Source organism: Medicago sativa, chromosome 3 (genome assembly GCF_051527215.1).
Source record: "Medicago sativa cultivar Bolivia chromosome 3, Bolivia_mono, whole genome shotgun sequence".
Taxonomy (NCBI): domain Eukaryota; kingdom Viridiplantae; phylum Streptophyta; class Magnoliopsida; order Fabales; family Fabaceae; genus Medicago; species Medicago sativa.
The window spans coordinates 38418197-38431762 of NC_140751.1; the positions used below are offsets into that span (position 1 = coordinate 38418197).

Sequence of the window (13566 nt, forward strand, 5' to 3'; positions counted from 1 at the left end):
AAGACGGTTCCTATAGGATACTATAGTCGTTATGGGTGCCTAACACCTTCCCGTAGCGAAAACAACTCCCGGACCTCGATTCTCAAGGGTTTTGCTTACTTTTTTCCCTTCCCAAGAAAAAATAAGATATCACCGGTTTAAAAGGTTCAAATGTAATCAATGTTTGACACCCGAAAACCAAGATAAAACAGCTGGCGACTTCACTGGGGAGATTCGAGGGTTACGCCTAGTCTTTATTTCCACGCTTGCGCTTGTATTTTTACTTGTTTCTTTTACTTGCTTTCCTATGTGAATAAATGTTTAATTTCTTGCAAACGTGTGGGGTGAGAATATCAAAAGTCCTGCACCCGGGCTGAGTGAACTTAGGATCTAGGAGGGATATAATCGACAATTCATTCCGGGGGTTGCCTCGTGTTTTGGATTATGCGATCAATCCCACATAGCTGAGGCATTTTGGGGGTGATGTTGTCGACGCGTGTTGTCGCGTTTAGGCACTTTACCTCTAATTGTTCTATGACGCTATGAACCGTAGATAACCAAACCCATCCATGGCCATTTTCTAGGACGTAGTGCGGAGGCTAAACCGAGTGTTGTCTAGAGTTTTAGTCGTCACGCAATACTACACTCAAGTTAGACCTTCCACGTATAATCATGGAGCGAGTGTTGTCTCGTGACACCATGAGGTACGTCGGAGAGGTTGCAACTTGGGAACCTTTTTTAGAACCCGGTTACTATTATCCTAAAGCCCTAGATTCACCGGACACCGTGTCCACCCATGACTCCTCGACTTTGAATCTCAACCCACTATGTTTTCTCCGAACTTGAACATAATCATGCATTCATGCATGCATGCATACATGCATAAACTTTTTTCCATGCATTGTTATCGAAGGGCTTAGACAAGTTGAATTTGTAAACGTTGTAGGGATGAAGATGACTAAGTCCTACAAGTTCAAGGAAGTGGATTTGGCTAATTTGAGAGGTTTGGCACTCAAGATTGAGGATCCGACTGGTTTCCGACGTCGTTACGGGGCTTTACTTACTATTCTCCAGACCCATGTGGACGAGAAGCTTGTGCACACTCTAGTGCAATTCTATGATCAGGACTATCGGTGCTTTACTTTTCCGGACTTTCAGCTGGTGCCTACTCTAGAGGCTTATTCTTCCTTGATGGATCTGTCTATTGCTAAGGGGGTACCTTTCTCAGGACTTGAGCCTCCTCTTACTCCATTGGTTATTGCTAAGGATCTCTATCTCAGGACCACCGATGTCTCCAAGAATCTTGTCACTAAGGCTCGTATCCGAGGGTTCACTTCAGGACACTCTCGAGGCTATTCTTGCACTTCTCATCTACGGGCTTATTCTCTTTCCGAATCTTGATGGCTTCGTGGACATGAATGCTATTATGATCTTCCACTCCAAGAATCCGGTTCCCACTTTGCTAGCTGACACATACCATGCTATTCATGATCGTTCCGGCAAGGGTCGTGGCTACATTCTTTGTTGTGTGCCTCTCCTCTATAGGTGGTTTATTTCGCACCTTCCGGAGTCTTTCCATGACAATCCGGAGAATTGGTCTATTTCACAGGGGATTATGGCTCTCACTCCTAATGAAGTGGTTTGGCTCACTCCCGCTTCTAGGGTTAAGGAAATTATCTTTGGTGGTGGTAAGTTTCTTAATGTACCTCTTCTTGGTACCCGGGGTGGAATTAACTATAACCCGGAGCTTGCTTTGCGACAATTTGGTTTTCCGATGAAAGATAAGCCCATCAATCTTGCTACAGCTCCTTACTTCTTTCACTACTCCAATGCTCCCACAGGAATAAGAGAGGATTTCATGGAAGCTTGGACTAAGCTTCGGAAGAAAGAGGTGAAGCATATGGGTGTAAGGTCCGGTATTGCTCACGAGGCCTATACACAGTGGGTGATAAACCAAGCTGAGGAGATTGGTATGCCTTACCCCTCTATGAGATATGTGTCTGCATCTGTTCCTACCATGCCTTTGCCTCTACTCCCACCTACCCAGGACATGTATCAGGAGCATCTAGCTATGGAGAGTCGGGAGAAGCATCAGTGGAGAGCTAGATACTATGAGGCTGAGAATTTGATCATGACTTTGGATGGAAAGGATGAGCAGAAGACTCACGAGGTCTTGACACTGAAGAAAGAGCTAGCTAAGGCTAAGAGAGAGATTGAAGAGAAAGATAGATTGCTCATGAGGGACTCCAAGAGGGCTAGAGGTGCCCGTGACTTCTATGCACGATACTGTAGCTATGAGTCTGAGTCTGAGGACGACGCTTCCACTTCCTATGCTTGAGGGTTTCTTTTTCCTGTTGTTATTTCCATTTGTTTATGTCAGAATTGTCTTGTAAAACTATATGTTGGTTGTTTGTTTCCCGTTTATGTTAATTGTTGTTTAGTAATGTTTACAAGTTTATAATTTGTCTAAAACCCTTCGGTAACACAAAAAGAGTCTTTTTGCATATGCATTAACACATTTCATGCATCATATGCATTCATTGGCCACAAAGGACTTCTCTCGTGCTCATTGCCTCCTGGTTTTGTCCGCCGCAGTCTGAAAAGTGGCTCGTGTTCGCAAAGTCTACCAACCAGATAGAATTCATCAGACAAGATTTCACAAGAGAAGAATGATGGCTAATTTTGAAGAAGAAAATGCTCAGCTCCGTGCCGAATTGGCTGCTATGAAAGAAGATTTGGCTAAGGCTCATGACGCTATGTCCGCTATGATGGCTGCACAGGAACAACCAGCCACTTCTGTTCCAGTTACTGCTGAGGTGATTCCCTCTATCCCACTGTCTACTGTGGCTACTGATGCTCGGTTTGTTATGCCCAACGGCCGTCCTTATGGCCTCTCAGCTTACTACTCTCCTAATACCGCTGCTGGTGTCTCTGGTTTTGCTGGTCAAGGACAGATTCCTGTATCCACTGCTATGCCTCAGGTGACTACTGTTGTTACCGACCCTATTGTACACACTGTGCAACAGGTGATTGATGTTGACACTCCGCGTGGACAAGATCCCGCAATGGAAGCTATGAAGAGACAGTTAAGGGAGTTGGCTGGAGAACTCCGTGAGGTCAAGGCTAGCCGAGGAAACAACGGTGCTCCTGCTAAAGCTCGTGATCTATGCTTGGTATCCCGATTTGAGGTTCCTAAGAAATTCAAAGAACCAGAATTTGACAAGTATAATGGGACTTCTTGCCCACACAACCATGTTATCCGGTATGTCCGAAAAATTGCTAATTACGCCGATAATGATGCGCTGATGATCCATTGCTTCCAGAGTAGCTTGACAGATGATGCAGCAGATTGGTACACTAGTCTGAGCAAAGACAACATCCATACTTTTGAAGAACTCGCTGCTGCTTTTGAAGGTCAATATGAGTTCAATACCCGTCTAAGGCCAAATAGGGACTCTCTTAAAGCCCTATCTCAGAAATCAGATGAAACCTTCCGTGAATATGCTCAGAGGTGGAGAGGGGCAGCTGCCCGTGTTTCTCCTCGACTTGATGAGGAAGAGTTAACACAGACATTCCTGAAGACTCTGAAGAAGGAATATAAGGAAAGAATGATAGTCTCTGCTCCAAACAACTTTTCTGATATGGTTACAATGGGAACTCGTCTAGAGGAGGCTGTCCGAGATGGTATTATCGTCCTTGAGAAGGGTGAATCTTCAAACAGTGCGCCAAAGAAGTATGGTAATGGTCACCACAAGAGGAAAGAATCTGACGTAGGGATGGTATCTGGTAACCCATCTGCAGCTGCTACACAATTGCCCTTGCCCTATCACTACATGCAGTACTCTCAACATCCCTTCTTCCCGCCATTCTATCAACAGTATCCTCTACCACCGGGTCAACCACCAATGCCCGTCAATGCCATTCCTCAGCAAGTACAACAACAGCCTCCCGCTCAACAGCAACGGCAGCAACAACAGGGTCCCCGACCCAAACCTTCTTTTCCACCAATACCAATGCGGTATGGTGAGCTGCTCCCCACTCTACTGGCCAAGGGACACTGTGTTACTAGACCAGGCAAGCCTCCGCCTAATCCGTTGCCTCCCAGGTTCCGACAGGATCTGACATGTGAGTTCCATCAGGGCGCTCAAGGCCACGATGTTGAAGGTTGCTTTGCTCTGAAATATATTGTGAAAGACCTGATAGAAAAGGGACGGTTGACTTTTGAGAATAGTGTTCCTCATGTTCTTGACAATCCGCTTCCAAACCATGCTGCCGTCAATATGATTGAGGCCTTTGAAAGGGTTCCCGTTCCTCAAGAGGATCCCATGTTGGATGTCCGCAATGTCGTTACTCCCTTGGTGCCATTACACGTCAAACTTTGCCAGGCTTCTCTGTTCAAACATGATCATGCTTCTTGTCCGGAATGTCTTCAGAATCCTATGGGCTGTGGTGTTGTGCAAAATGATATCCAGAGTCTGATGGATGACAAGCACTTGATTACCAGTGATGTATGTGTGATTGTACCAGTGTTCCATGACTCTCCTGTTGAAAGTGTATCTCAGGCAAAGAATGTTGAGCCTTTGGTGATCAGGTTACCTGGTCCGGTATCTTATACCTCTACCAAAGCAATTCCCTACAAGTATAATGCAACCATGATTGAGAACGGGGTGGAGGTGCCTCTGGTATCCCCAGCCACAGTTGATAATGTTGCTAGTGAAGTTACAGCTCTCAGAGGCGGGAAAGTCCGTCCACCCTTGTTTCAAAAGAAGGGAGTGACACCCATTGCCACAATAACACCACCAGTTGCTCCTCCTGTTGACAAGAATATCGGCCCAGCAGGCCAATCTATCGAAGAATCCAATCTGGACGAAATCCTGAGGCTTATCAAGAAAAGTGACTATAAGATTGTTGACCAGCTACTACAAACCCCATCAAAGATATCCATCTTGTCTCTGCTCATGAGCTCAGAAGCCCACAGGAAGGTATTAATGAAGATACTGGAGCAGGCTTATGTTGACCACGAAGTCTCTGTGGATCAATTTGATGGGATAGTAGGTAATATTACTGCTTGCAACAGTTTGGGATTCGGTGATGATGAACTCCCCGAAGCAGGGAAGTATCACAACTTGGCTCTACATATCTCGGTGCACTGTGGGTCTGACGTGATATCCAACGTTTTGGTGGACACTGGATCATCGTTGAATGTAATGCCTGAGTCCACACTAAGGCAATTAAGCCATCATGGAATTTCCCTGAGGGGTAGCAGCTATCTGGTTAAGGCTTTCGATGGATCTCGCAAGGATGTTCTCGGGGAAGTGGACTTGCCAATTACCATTGGTCCCGAGACATTTCAGATTACTTTCCAGGTCATGGATATTAATGCCTCTTACAGCTGTCTCCTCGGAAGACCGTGGATCCACGACGCTGGAGCAGTCACTTCTACTTTGCATCAGAAGCTCAAGTTCATGAGGAATGGTAAGATTGTCACTGTGCATGGTGAAGAGGCATTTCTGGTTAGCCAGGTATCATCTTTCTCTTGTGTTGAAGCAGGGTCCGCTGAAGGGACGTCGTTTCAAGGCTTGACTGTCGAGGGTGCAGAACCCCGGAGGGCTGGTACTGCTATGGCTTCATTGAAAGACGCCCAGAAGGCTGTCCAGGCAGGGCAAGCTGCCGGCTGGGGCAAAGTGATTCAGATTCTGGAAAACAAGCGTAAAGAGGGCCTTGGATTCTCTCCAACTTCTGGTGTTTCAAAGGGAACCTTCTACAGTGCTGGGTTCATCAACGCTATTACTGAAGATGCTGCTGAAGGAAGTCACGTGCCTACATTTGTTATACCAGGAGGCACTGTGAAAAATTGGGAGGCCATTGATGTTCCTTTAGTCATGCATGCTTCCATGTAATGTGTTTTGTTGCTCATGTTTTTTGTTTTCAAAATAACAATCCTTTCGCTCTGCCCAAGGCGAAAGTGATATCATTGTAAGGGCATGTTTGTTTCGGCATTGCCGTTATCAATAAAAGTTGTCGTTTTTCTCACGACTCTTTGTTTTTTACTTTTTAGTGCCTTTTTCTTGGAAATAATGGTAATGCCAGAAAAAACCAAAACATCTGTATTTTCTTATTAATTTCAAAAATCTGCATGAAAAACTTTTTCTAAAATCATCCCAATCATATTATGCAGATTGAACCATAATAAACCCGTTGAACACAGTGACCCTATGGTTCATCCAAATTTTGAATTCCCTGTATATGAAGCTGAAGATGAGGATGATGATAATGAAGAGATACCGTATGAGATCACTCGACTGCTTGAGCGAGAAAGAAGAGCCATTCAGCCTCACCAGGAGGAAATTGAGCTTATCAACCTGGGTACTGAAGAAAACAAGCGAGAGATCAAGATCGGTGCTGCACTTGAGCCAGAAGTGAAAAGGAAGATTACTCAACTTCTCCATGACTATCCAGATTTCTTTGCATGGTCCTATGAAGATATGCCGGGTCTAGATCCCAAGATTGTGGAACATCGGATACCGACAAGGCCTGAATGTCCTCCTGTCAAACAGAAGTTGAGAAGGTCTCGTCCAGACATGGCTCTTAAGATCAAGGCTGAGGTGCAAAAGCAAATTGATGCGGGTTTCCTCATGACAGCTGAATATCCTGAGTGGATTGCCAACATCGTACCGGTACCAAAGAAAGATGGGAAAGTTCGAATGTGTGTTGATTACAGAGACCTGAATAAAGCCAGTCCAAAAGATAACTTCCCATTGCCTCATATTGATGTGCTTGTTGACAGTACTGCTCAATCCAAAGTGTTCTCCTTTATGGATGGTTTTTCTGGTTATAATCAGATACGAATGTCACCTGAAGATAGAGAAAAGACGTCCTTCATTACTCCGTGGGGAACATTCTGTTATAAAGTGATGCCGTTTGGCTTAATAAATGCTGGTGCTACTTATCAAAGGGGTATGACCACTCTGTTTCATGATATGATTCACAAAGAGATCGAAGTATATGTTGATGATATGATTGTGAAATCAAGTGATGAAGAGCAGCATGTTGTGTATTTGAAAAAGATGTTTGAAAGATTGAGAAAGTACAAGCTGCGGTTGAATCCTAACAAGTGCACATTTGGTGTAAGATCCGGAAAGTTGCTAGGCTTCATTGTCAGTCAAAGAGGCATTGAAGTTGATCCTGACAAAGTCCGAGCCATCAGAGAGATGCCGGCCCCTCAAACTGAGAAGCAAGTCAGAGGTTTCCTCGGACGTCTGAATTATATTTCAAGATTCATATCTCACATGACTACTACTTGTGGTCCCATTTTCAAATTGCTCAGAAAGAATCAGCCTGTTGTATGGAATGATGAATGCCAGGAAGCTTTTGATAGCATCAAAGAATACCTGTTGGAACCACCTATCCTTGTCCCGCCAGTGGAAGGAAGGCCTTTGATTATGTATCTGTCAGTGTTGGATGATTCAGTGGGCTGTGTTCTCGGTCAGCAAGATGAGAATGGTAAGAAAGAGCATGCCATCTACTATCTGAGCAAGAAGTTCACCGACTGCGAGACTCGGTATACAATGCTTGAAAAGACTTGTTGTGCCTTAGCCTGGGCTGCCAAACGCCTGCGTCATTATATGGTGAATCATACAACTTGGTTGATATCCCGAATGGATCCAATCAAGTACATCTTTGAGAAGCCTGCTGTCACTGGAAAGATCGCACGTTGGCAAATGCTGTTGTCTGAATATGATATTGTGTATAAAGCTCAGAAAGCAATCAAAGGAAGTGTCCTTGCTGAGCATCTTGCTTGTCAACCTCTTGATGATTACCAGCCAATTAAGTTTGATTTCCCAGATGAAGAGATTATGTATCTGAAGGCAAAAGACTGTGAAGAGCCACTGATCAATGAAGGGCCAGACCCCAATAGCAAGTGGGGATTGGTGTTTGATGGTGCTGTTAATGCTTATGGTAAAGGGATTGGAGCCATCATTGTAACTCCGCAGGGACACCACATTCCTTTCACTGCTCGAATAACATTTGAATGCACAAACAACATAGCTGAATATGAAGCATGCATCTTGGGTATCGAAGAAGCCCTTGATCTGAGAATTAAGCACCTTGACATCTATGGAGATTCTACACTTGTTATTAATCAGATAAAGGGTGAATGGGAGACTCATCATGAGAAGCTGATCCCGTACCATAACTATGCAAGACGTCTGTTGACATACTTTACAAAGGTTGATTTGCACCATATCCCTCGGGATGAGAATCAGATGGCTGATGCTCTTGCTACTTTGTCTTCCATGTTCCGTGTGAATCACTGGAACGACGTGCCCGTGATCAAAGTGCAGCGTCTTGATAGACCCGCTCATGTGTTTACTATTGAAAATGTGCCAGATCAGGTTGATGAAGATGTGAATGATAAAAAGCCTTGGTATTACAACATCAAACAATTCTTGCGGAATCGCGAATATCCACCTGGTGCTTCCAACAGAGATAAAAAGACTTTGAGAAGATGGGCTAGCAAATTCTTTCTGGACGGAGAAATCCTATACAAGAGGAACTATGACATGGTCTTGCTGAGATGTGTTGACAAACAAGAAGCTGAGAAGTTGATGCATGATGTACATGATGGCACCTTTGGGACCCATGCTTCGGGTCACACTATGGCAAGAAAGTTGTTAAGAGCCGGCTATTACTGGATAACTATGGAGCGTGACTGCCACAAACATGCTAAGAGATGCCACAAGTGTCAAATTTATGCTGACAAGATTCATGTGCCTCCACATGCTCTCAATGTTATCTCTTCCCCGTGGCCTTTCTCTATGTGGGGCATTGACATGATCGGGAGAATTGAACCAAAGGCTTCCAATGGACATCGTTTCATCCTAGTGGCAATTGACTATTTCACCAAGTGGGTTGAAGCTGCTTCCTATGCAAATGTGACCAAGCAAGTGGTTGTCAAGTTTATCAAGAATAATATCATCTGTCGATATGGTGTTCCCAATAAGATCATCACTGACAATGGTTCCAATCTGAACAATAGCATGATGCAAGCTTTATGTGAAGAATTCAAAATTGAACATCACAACTCTTCTCCTTATAGACCTCAGATGAATGGTGCAGTTGAGGCCGCTAACAAGAACATCAAGAAGATTGTTCAGAAGATGGTCACTACTTACAAAGACTGGCATGAAATGTTACCTTTTGCCCTGCATGGTTACCGTACTACAGTGCGCAGCTCAACCGGGGCAACTCATTTCTCTCTTGTGTATGGTATGGAAGCAGTTCTCCCTCTGGAAGTGGAGATTCCATCTCTTCGAGTAATCATGGAAGCAAAATTAACCGAGGCTGAATGGTGTCAAAGTCGGTATGACCAGTTGAATTTGATTGAAGAGAAACGTATGGATGCTATGGCTCATGGACAGTTGTATCAAGTGCGAATGAAGAATGCTTTTGACAAGAAAGTCCGACCTCGAGAATTCAAGGAAGGCGAACTTGTATTGAAAAGAAGGATAAGTCAGCAACCCGACCCAAGGGGCAAGTGGACACCTAACTATGAAGATCCTTATGTTGTCCAGAGGGCTTTCTCTGGTGGTGCTTTGATTCTTACCCACATGGATGGTGTTGAACTCCCAAATCCTGTTAATGCCGATATAGTCAAGAAATACTTTGTCTAAAAAGAAAAGAACAGCGTGGTAGGTCGAAAACCCGAAAGGGCGGCCTAGGCAAAAATGCGCTTCCCGGTGGATCGAAAACCCGAAAGGGCGATCCAGGCAAAAGTTAGGGACAAAAAAATGAATATGAAAAAGCTCGCTGAGATTGTACGCAACTCAGGCAAGAATGAGCGCCTCGATGAGCCGAAAACCCGAAAGAGCGGTTCATGCAAAAATGAGGTCAATAAAAGACAAGTAACTATATCTGGCAAATCACCATCCCTCCTTGGGGCATCTGCAACTGTCAATGATCTTCTTCATCAGAGGCTTCTATACTCGTGAATTCAAAATTTCTATGAAATGTAGCGGTCATCGTGTTCAATGTATCACCAACCAATAAAATTACCATTTTCCAAGCTTTGTAAATCCGTGAAGTCATGCCTTTGGCTGACTCTCACTCTTCTACATCAATTTGAGCCTTTCTATTGTTTGAAATTCTATTTCCTTTCTACTTTCAAGGCTTTATACAAAATATTTCCTTTCCAATTGATAATGTTAATGTCTGAAACAAACATCTTTGAAAATTGAAAAATCTTTTCCTGTCTATTTTTGAAAGCAAACCTGAGCAATAGGGTACATTTCAATGAAACATGCATGAATGAATGAATGTCAAGGTCTATTTCAATACATGTTACAAGCAGGTTACTCCCCGGGATGATCTGTGGTCAATGGCAAGAATGAAAAAACAGAATGAAAATGAAAAATTGAAAAAATGAAAATGAAAGCTCGCTAAGTTGAAAACCCGAAAGGGCGGCTTAGGCAAAAAATGAGCACCCCGCTGATTGACAACCTATGAAGGCAATTCAGGCAAAAATGGGGCAATGAAAAGAATCTTATCCCCCGGTGAATCGAAAACCCGAAAGGGCGATTCAGGCAAAAATGGGGTTTGAAAATGAAAAATGAAAAAATTGAAAAGCATTGACCACAGATGCGAACATCCAATGTTCATCCAGCACTGACACGCCTAGCAACGGCGACCTGTATCCAAGAACCTTCCAAGGGTCCCTCCTTTACAAGTTTTATCGCCCTCAGCCATGGTTTCGATACGTCTCTCAACGACGGTCTCTCCAAAGAGGTTTCCCCCTGTGAATATGTTTCAACACGAGCCATTACGTGCCCAATCTTCCAATGTTTTGTCTATCTCTGTGAAACTTCCTTGTCAAACTGCCAATCAATCATGCATTTCAAGCATTCATACATGCATAAACATGCATTTTATGTGCTCATACATCCAATGATCTTGCTATACCATACATACATGTTGCATATCCAACTGTCAATTCCAAATGTCAAACTCAATTTCAATTTCAATTCCAACTGTCAATTTCAATTTCAACTGTTAAATTCAATGCAATCTCAACTCTCAAACTCCAATGTCAATGTCAATGTCAATTTCAATGTCAATGTCAATATCCAATGTCAATGTCAATATCCAATGTCAATGTCAATGTCAATTTCAATGTCAATGTCAATATCCAATGTCAATGTCAATGTCAATGTCAATTTTTCAATTCAATTCCAATCCAATCTCAAAGTCAATTGCAACTCTCCAATTCAATGTCAATGTCTATGTCTCAATCCAATTCCAACTTTCAATGTCTCTTTCAATTGCAACTCTCAATCCAATGTCTATGTCTATGTCTCTGCTCAATCTCAACTTTTAACTTCTCTTTCAATGTCAGTTTTCAATTCAAATCAATGTCAATTCACTCTCAATTTACTCTTGGGCCAACAAAAATGGTCATGTCTACCCTCAAATCAAGTCAATGACAATTTACCCTCAATTGGTATCTTGTTAAACCAGACTTTCAAGTTGTATCTTGATACTGGTCAAGTGCCAGGTTCGATCCAAAAAGAACCACTTGTACCTACTTATATACCTATGCTTCCGGACAAACGACAGGTTCAATCTAAAAGAACAGTTTGTACCCAGCTTATGCTTTGTTATCGGTCAAACGGCAAGTTCGATTTGAAAAAAAACAGTTTGCACCTTCCCACATGACGTGGTGATAATCCAACAAGCAAGTTCGATCCAAAGAACAGCTTGTATCAACCCTTTTGTCTATGACTCCAGCCAAACGGCCAGTTCAATCCAAAGAACAGTTTGTGTCTGCCTATCTGTTTGTATCTTCAATCAAGTGTCAAGTTCGATCCAAAGAACAGTTCGTATCTGCCTATATGTCTATGTTTTCGGTCAAGTACCAAGTTCGATCCTAAGAACAACTTGAACCTATCTTTTGTTTTGTATTCCTTGGTCAAGTGGCTAGTTCGACCCAAAGAACAACTTGTACCTTATTTTCTACTCCCTGGTTGGTCTACCCTATCAATGTCCACCGGAATCCCCAGCGACATGACAGGTTCCATAGACTTCAGTTGTTTGTCTTGCATTCATAATCAAAGTGTTGCATGGTATTCATGTTTTTGAAAATCTGAAAACGTATTTTTATGCCTAAAAGCAGTGCAAATGTTAATATTTAAGTGTCTTCGTCCCGTCAACTCAAAGACTCCGTCTCTTGATTCTCCGGACAAAGAAACTTAAATAGGGGCAGCTGTTATACCCTAATTTTGGACCTAAAAATACCAACTCAATTCTTGTCTTGCATTATAAGTCATTTGAACTGTCTCTGATCAATTGCATCTTTCTCTGCATTTTATTTCAATGTTATTTGCAAAGTTCACACACAAGGGTATTTTAGTCATTTCCTATGTCAAATTTCTCTCAGTCTTTCAAAATTTTGGTTGAGTCCTTTCAAGTAGTGTGAATAAGTCTTCATTTCAAGTCTATGTCAAAATCCAGTTCAAAAATTGCATTTGAAGTCATTTTGAGTCAGTTTTGCCCCTAGGGGCATTTTAGTCTTTTCATGTGTTAAAGCTCTGTTTAAACCCTTAAAATTGTCTCTGAGTCTTTCAAGTTGGTTTAAATAAACTGTTGTCTCATTTCTCTGTTAAAAATCCATTCTAAATTTGCATCTGAGTCATTTACTGTTGTTTTAGCCCCAGGGGCATTTTGGTCATTTCACACGAAATTTCGGCAGAGAGAGGTTACTTTAAAGTACCTCATTTAGGCCATTGGTCCGTTTTAGTCCGTTTTGTCAGTTTTAATTGTTTCACTTTACGTTTAGTCAAATTACCATTTTTTTATTCCAATTTTATTTTTAGTTTTTTTTCTAAGTCCTAAAGTTTCTAATTTTGCATTTTAGTCCTTGTGTCATTTTTTCCTTTGTCTTTTTTTTTCGTCCTTATTTTTCATCATTTTGCAGATTAGTTTTTTTTTACAGTCCAGTCCTTTTTTCTTTTTATAAGAATAGTCCACGAACTTTCAAAATTTGCAGGAAGGTCCCCAGGTCCAAAATAAGCCAAGGCCGAATCATTTCAGGTCCAAATCCAGGTGTCCTATTCCTATTGGTCCAATCATTACACTTGGCACCTATAAATAAGGGCCAACTCATCATTGCACAGCAGATACCATTCATCAGATTACACATCATCAACAACGTAATCACCTTTCTCTCTCTCTCTTCCAACTCTCTCCGTCGTAACAAACTATTACGGCCACCACAGTCACCACCGTAACTGAATTGAACCACCGTAACAAACACCAAATCACAACAATTTTTCACAAAATTCGAACCAATTCATCACAAATTCATAGAGTTTCATCACAGAAAACCAAAATCCAGGATTCGACAGCAAAAACAATTGGAATTGAAGTGTTTGTTTCGAAGAGTTCTCAGTGACTCTTACGAGAATCATCATCATTGAACTTCGAATCTCTGCAATTCAAGCATGAATCCGCCACCGAAGTGACGAACCACGCGATCACAGAGAGATTGGGAAGAGAAGAAGAAGAATCAAAGGGAATCTGAACCAGCGAAGA

General features: G+C 42.5%; 1 pseudogene; it reads left to right on the forward strand.

Moving 5' to 3' along the window:
* Positions 1-3231: 3231 nt before the first annotated feature.
* Positions 3232-13126, forward strand: LOC146937511 (uncharacterized; annotated as a pseudogene).
* Positions 13127-13566: the final 440 nt, after the last annotated feature.